General features: G+C 41.5%; 1 protein-coding gene across 1 annotated transcript in view; it reads left to right on the top strand.

Annotated features, from left to right (window-relative positions):
• The first annotated feature begins 2,869 nt into the window (after positions 1 to 2,869).
• The window catches only part of LOC138304191 (sulfotransferase 1 family member D1-like), a 368,810-nt gene continuing 363,942 nt past the window's right edge, over positions 2,870 to 7,737 (top strand). The window contains exon 1 of the mRNA XM_069244042.1: positions 2,870 to 2,944. The gene's annotated coding sequence lies outside the window, so the exon portion shown is untranslated. The remainder of the gene's footprint in view (positions 2,945 to 7,737) is intronic.

Genomic DNA, 7,737 nt, shown 5'->3' with positions numbered 1-7,737 from the left:
GAAGTGTCTTCATTTCTATCCCGAACTGGTGGAAAGTTGGAGCTTGCATGATCTGGGTGGGATGGAGTTTCAGATCCTACGAGAAAAGCTACAGAATTCCTTGAGTCTGTCTTCTTTTTTAATTTTCTTGTCTTGGGATTCACAATGTCGTTGTTATGGGTATTGTATTTCCCGCTGCAGCCCTTGATAGAAGAATTGAAGGGTGTAGGATTTCACAGCTTTTAGGTAGCACAGCAGACTTTACAGGTGTTTTGTCAGCTAGTAGAAGGAGCCAATGAAGACATCGGGTGTGATCCTGTTGAATTTTCGAGTTCTCTTCAATGGTGGGATGGTGGTGTGAAGGCATAGTACCAAAATACGGCGGCTTAATTATAATATGAGAAAAATGTAGTGTCCTAGTTACTGTTTACAACAAATTGCCCCACTGGGGTGAATAATAGAAAATCTACAGGGCATGAGGCGGTATATAGACCTAATATTTATGTTGAGGCAATAAAATTCAGAACAAAGAAAACAAGTTCCCTGGAATCCTCCTGCTAGTCTCCTGGGTTCTGAAGCACCATCCACATCCAAATCATGCAAGCCCAATTTTGAGCCTTAAAGTGCTCATTAATAAGGTGTCGACGCAATGCATATGTAATAATATACAACACTGATCCATAGAGCTGTTTCTTGTTGGGGAGTTGTGCTTTCAGAGAGCCTGTAGAATGAACACAGATTAAAACTGAAACTAAAAATAAATTGTAATACATATCTGGGTGGCACATAATAAAGGAAGTAGAGATTTTAAGAAAAGAAGTGTGTAACTATGGTATGCCCCCTGAATATAGACCCCTGAATATCAATGGGGAAGAATATTGATAACAAAATATTGAGAATATATTTATCTACAGGTAGTCTAGATTTTCTATACCAAACCTAACTCGTGGTACATATACCTGTATGGTACATATACATTCAAAGTATGTAGATGTGGAGTTAGGTATAGTAAATGTCTGCTTCCATATATGCACTTTCGATAATGTGTCCCTCAATATTCTTGTACAAACATATTCTAAGGGTCGATATTCAGTACAATCTGTAAGTAGGCTTGTTTTCTTCTGACTTCAAAATTGAATATGTTCAACATACTCTTTTTCACTCTGGTAGATAGAAAGAATAGTGGGAATAAAAAGCCATCGGCCAAGACAAATCCATTAATTATAGGTGAGTAATATTTTGAACAGAATTTGTTGAGTGGAATAGTTTTTCTTAGGAACCAATGTATTTTACTGCTCAATTCCTAGCTTAACAATATATGTAAAAATGTACATATAACTAGATAATACTGCCAGAGAGTGTGCCTCATGCGTGATCTTTAATCGGAGAATATGCTGAATAATTGTAGGAGACCAGACAATACTTAAACACAGAAAAACTTGAAATAAGTAATCACTTTTTGTTAACTTTCCATGCTAGGGTGATGTAAGTTCTGCAATAATTTTGTGTCTAAGTGTGTTCAATACTGCGCAATAATGTAGTTCATAAATTCGCGGGCAAACATTTGTTGGATGTTTGGACCAAGAACAAACGAAGCAGAGCGGCTGTCACTCTATCTCTATTTAGATAAATGTACAAAATGAACGGGAAAGTAAATAAAAAAATGATTTCAAATAAGAGTATATTATGCTTCATATAAGGATGATGCAGAGTGACCCTAAAGCACAGTACAACTTGGCCAAATAATGAGTAAATGATAACTCTGCGTCATGTTTGCAATGGAGGGGTAGCAAGTTTCAGCGTGGGGTGCTGGCCATTCGAGTCAGCTCGCTCAAATCATAAGCAGTTTCAAAAACATATTGGAAAAGGGTGATGGGACTCGTCGTTAATAGTAGCAGATTGTCTCGTGGGTAAGATTAGTATATCCTGGCTTATTTTTAAAGCCTGCTTAAAATATCTGTTTCTGTCACTGTGAAGCCTTCAGAGACAGTTTGCTGAAGTGCACTTCCAATAGTGGGGATTTATTTCCAAACATTTGTAAACAGTACAAAGAAATGCCGCACATTATTCTTATATCTCTGAAGGTTAACATTGATTGACACTGCATCCATCTTTCACCTTGTAATTGACCCCACCCTTTTTTCCCTAAATGTACCCCTTTTAAATCACCACTAGTGTAATATATGTCATAGCGCTCTGTTGATTCCCTATTAATGGCATGGTATGCTTTATACCACAGGTAAACAGCAGCAGTACAGTAAAGACATATCCATTCCTTAAATTGATGCATGCTGTTTGACAATGAATATCGCAATCAATATGTCAGTTATTTAAAAATGCCTAATTTACGGAAGGCAAATGTAAACATAACACAGCCTACACTCATTAACAGTCCTTTGTGTCAAGCGGTTACTCCCTGCTTTTTCCATTCAAACTTTGGCCGTCTTTCAGATGCTGAAAGAAACTGAAACGTGTCCGGGCTCCCCTTTTCCTGCTAAAATCCTTGCAGGTGAGGTTTGCTCTGGTGCTGCTGCATCTGCCGTAACCTAGTTCCAGCACCTTTGCGTGTTCGCGTCACTGTCCCAATGATGTACATCGTTCACCCCGGGAAGACTTAGCGCACATCAGAGTGCAGGCTTTGGGACAGTAAGACAGTCCGTGTGCACGCCTATGACTAAGCTGTAAAGAACATTCTTTTTCACTTTTCGATCCACCAGTTCTGTTGGTCTTTCTATCAAAACATGGGTTCTGATTTTATTTCCGCGCTTCCTCCACCCCCTCGCCACTGTGAGTGGCTGATAGGTCTGTGCAGAGGTTAGTTCAGGACAGGGGCAGGACTCATGACAAGACTCACGGATAGCTGCCAAACCAGTCTTTGCCTCCTCTCTATAAAATGTCAGAGCAGCATTGCACTCCAGCCGACTATAGCAGGAGCTACAAGGGACGGAGCCCCCAGCTTCACAAGGTCAGTGCCTTCAAGCTCGGTGAGAAAGCTCAGGGGGTTAATGCGCCGCCTGCAGACATCTGTGTGTAACCTCCTAGACACTCTAAGCGGGACAGCTTGGTGGGTTAATGAAGTCTATGTAGATATAGCTCAGAGTTATTGTATCTGCTGCAGGGATCCGGAAGCAAACACAAGTTAAATGCGCACTACTTACGCCCAGGCAGGGTTTTAACGTTGTCGTCCTGGTACCTGCGGGCGCCAGACACAGTAGTAATTAAACAGAGATATTATAACGGGTCCGCATGGGGTACGCAGGGATCTAGTTGCATTTTTCTGATCAAAGATTCAAATCCCAGGAAGATTGCTCAGGCATAGTTTCAAGGGCTGGTTGCATCTGCTGAACGGATCTTATTCAGTACTTCCAAGAGAGACTAGCCCAATGGTCCTTCTTAGGTGGACTGTGCAACCGTTCTGTTGTTTAATAGCCTAATATTAGACTTGCTTTAGCACACATCATCCCTGTATGTTAAATTGAATTGGCATTCTTGTCCCCTCCACGTATCAACTCGCTTTCCCACAACGGGAACTCTAGGAGACCTGAAAACTAGAATGGGGCGCGTCCGAGCCAGTGAATGGTCGACCCAGGGTTGAGCCATAAGCCTGGCTCTGATCGAAGTCCTCTTGGAACCTCGAGCTCAAAACGAGCCGATCCTTCAAATGGCTTCTACTTGCCCTACCGCCCACTCTGTTACTTAGTTGTTCAAACTTGCCTTGATAACACCGCGCACCCCCTTGATGTCTTGGTGAAGCGGGTCTGCCTCACCCCACGCCCGAGTGAGTGGTTTAAAATCCAGCTGTGGCTAACGGCCAGAGCTGCCAACCTTGGGGTTGGGGAACAGGTTCCAGTCGGCTCAAAATCCTGTAATTCTATGGAGGGCGAGCAACAGGCGCCCCTCCCTTGTTGTACACACATGATGGTCTGACAGGGAACCGCCCCCATACCTCTTAAGAGAAGCTGGGTTCAGACACTGTTGTTCACCTGTTTGCTAGACAACTGTTAGATTACTTTTGTACAGTGTGACCACTGCACAGTTCATCACAGATGTGTAAATTGAGACACTAAGTTACCGTAAGATATATTCAACTACGAACTTAGTGTGAATTTAGGCAACAATGGCAATCTATTCTTCTTGATGAGTGTAACAATTGTAAAATGTCAATAAACGTTGTAAAAACACAGAACACTGGCTCAGTGTGTGATTGGATCTATGGTAGAGGCCATGTGTAGTCTGAAAGTCCCACTTAAATGTTCTCGTTAAATACTTTCGCGGATTGATGCACTAGTGTGTGTGCAACCTGCAAGTCAAAGACATCTCACACTTTCATCGTTTTAGGTCTATGAAATGATGACCGTTTAGTTTGGTAATGCTCGCTTCTATGAAAGGGCTAGGAGACCCTCTGGTTTGTGATAGCTTTACACTCAAATCTGGGCAACTCTCTTAGGGGCATATTTATACTCTGTTTGCGCCAAATTTGCGCCACTTTTTGATGCAAATTTGGCACAAACCTAACTCCATATTTATATTTAGATGTTAGACACATCTAATGTCAAAATATAGGAGTTTGCACCATTTTTTGGATAAGTGAACCTACCTTGTGTCAATGAGATGCAAGGTAGGAGTTCCCATCCAAATAATTGTGCTATCCCCATAGCCCCATATTTATCCCCCATGCTAAAATGACACAAGGGTGGGAAGAGGGGCTAAATAATGGTGCTAAGTTTGCTCTGCACCATTATTTAACGTCTGGGTCAGACCAGGCGATGGGGCGCGTGGACTCATTTCCATGGTTACACTCCATAGAATGGGTCCACAGGTGCCCTCCCCAAGCCCCAGTAACAACCCCCCTCCTCCAGAGGGACACCAGAGAATGTAGGACCCCATCCCAGGTAAGTATTTTTTTTATTTATATTTTTTGTCATCGGGGTTCCTAACTTGGGGCCTCCTGCATGGCACAGGGTGCAATAGCCATGCTCAGGGGACACTTGTCCTCATGCTGGACATTGGGGTGGTGGGCATGACTCCTGTCTTTCCTCACACAGGAGTCATGTTTTTGGTGTTTGTGCTCCAGGAAATGGCGCTAGTCTGGTTAGGGGCATTTTTCTTTGCCTCTAACCAGGCTAGCGTCATTTTCTGATGCACGACCCCCTCCTTCCCTACCACCACCCCCACCCGACTAGCATATTTTTCAAAGACGCTAACCCAAGTTTAGCTCCTACTTGCGCCAATCAATAAATATGGCGGCCGGCTGGCGTTGTGAAATGACGCAAGCCGGCGCTAAACTTTTTGCCACAAAATTGTGTTAGTGCAATTTTGCTGCAAAAAGTATAAATATGGACCTTAATCTCCCTGTGCCTACCAAAAATGAATGTGTGCTTGTGTAATGTAACTGGTGCCCTTGTAAAGCGCTCCAATACCTTTGGGTCAATTTCGCGCTATATAAAACTGTAAAAAAAAAGAAAAATAATGTTTTCACTGTGCAAGCGTTGTCATGAAATACTAATGGTTGGCTTGCACAGTATAATTTCAGGAAACATGTGGCCAATTCTTCACCTCAGTTGGACTAACTGTGTGATCGTAGGCAATTATATTATTTTACTGTGCCTCTTTTTACTTCATCGGCAAATTGAACAGCACCCTGAAGTGCATCAATTCAGCATATGTCCGGTATATATCTTGCTCTTAGACATGAGCGACATATAGGAAGTTCGCTATTGCCATGTCTTCAGGGCAGACTAGTGGTAGGCAGAATGCTTTTAAATTCATTTAAAGAAATTATCACTTCTAGGAAATGAATCTCAACGATCAGTGATATAAAATAATGTGCTAGAGTGAAAGGCTCCCATGTTACACGGAAATCTTTTTTGAAATGTAAAACGTATTTTTTCTATGTTACGCAATGTTTGTTGCACAATTTACATGCCAAATATTTTGCTGGCTTGTGCCTGAGATCTTAGAGCCCAGACTGATCTCAGTGGCTCAGCTCTTCCTGTTAACATATTGGCTCGCCATCCTCTACTGAAAACCCTTCCGTGAAGTATGTTTTCAGGTTCAAGTTTGGAGCTTGTGCCGCGCTGGCTTAACCTCTTTCCGGGTTACACCAGTTCAGAGACCAAGACTCAGATTTATTTGTTAGTTTGGAAACATTTTTTTCCTAGTTTTGAAGTGGCAGGGAATATGAGTCAGAATTCAAAGAGGTGCACAGCATAACTTTTGCTTTCTTCAATACTCAAGGGCGTGTCAGGACATGTAACAATAAAACTTCCTTGTCAAACTCAGGAAACTGACACTTTGAGAAACTTTTTAAGTCAAAGCTTACCAGAAAGCGCAGATGTTTTGTTTGCTCAGGAGTTCTTGGGGACCTTCTGAACACAACTTAAAAATGCATTCTGCCCATTGCTTACCACTGTCTTGGTGCTTTCTAATTCACAGTTGCTTGCTTTCTATTGGCTGACTTTATTTGTTTTAGACTGTCTAGGTTGAATTTATCCCTCCTGCAGAGCATAGCCTGTTTACTGTATTCTTTCCAAAATGCTCGCTTTCTAGATATTGTTCTTAAAGTGTCACATTTGCTGGGAATTCAGAGACAGAAGTTAAATGCCAGGCTCTGTCTTCCAAAGGAGCTAGGTATTGACTTTTCTTTCTGTGTCTTCAAAGTCAGAGGATATATGTGACAACCTTGGTATGAAAGGAAAGGCCTTTTTTCACCGCACAACAAAATGTAAATGAACGATTCTGACATTTCACAATATATCAGAAGTAGGAAAACAGAAATGTAGCACATTCTTTTTGTAATTCTGAAGTGTGGTGAAAGCAAATATTTCAATATGATCAGAACTAATCAATACACTAGGTGATGTCAATTTCCACACATTATTTTGTTTGCTGTATACTTTTATTAGTACAATTGTATGTCTGTGCAAGTTTAACGGTAATTTCAATTGAAAATGTGTTTTCTGTAATGTCAGTGTGCTACCATACCATGCAAACTAACACTACGCTCCAGTGGTGCAGGCATTTCTAAACATAAGGGAAAGGGTGAAGGGTCTGATCTTTAATAGTAGCAGATTTTGTCTTGTTTGCAACATATGAGTGTGTCCATCTTTCATTTAAAGCCTGCTTAAAATATCTGCTTCTGGAACCATGAAGCCTTCAGAGACAGTTTGCTGAAGTTCACTTCCAACATTGGTAATTTATTTGAAAACATTTGTAAACAGTACAAAAAATGCAGCACATTATTCTTACAATTCCGAGGGATAGCATTGACACTGCATCCATCTTTCACCCTGTTATTGACCCCACCCTAGGTTACACTAAATTCACCCTTATTAAATCACCACAAATGTAATATATGGTCATTACGCTCTGTCAATGCCGTACTAATTGCATGGTATGCTTTATACAATAGAATGAACTTTGCAATCAATATGTAAGTTATTTAAAAATGCCTAATTTACCGCAAGACAATTTTAAACATAGATCTACAGCCTAACCTCATTAACAGTAATTTGTTTCAAGCAGTTTACTCCCTGCGTAAGTACTTTCAAATGTTGGCTGTTTTCAAATGGTGAAAAAAAGTGAACAGTCAGTGGGCTCTCCAGACTCCACTCTACACCACTCCACACCACTCAACTCTACACCACTCTACTCCCCTCCACTCTACACCACTCTTCTCCACTCCATTACACTCGGCAACACCCCCACCTTTATACGATACTCCACTATAACAATGGCACTCCTCTCTAGGACACACCA

This window comes from Pleurodeles waltl, chromosome 7 (genome assembly GCF_031143425.1).
Source record: "Pleurodeles waltl isolate 20211129_DDA chromosome 7, aPleWal1.hap1.20221129, whole genome shotgun sequence".
Classification (NCBI taxonomy): domain Eukaryota; kingdom Metazoa; phylum Chordata; class Amphibia; order Caudata; family Salamandridae; genus Pleurodeles; species Pleurodeles waltl.
This window is presented reverse-complemented; position numbering and strand designations above follow the sequence as displayed.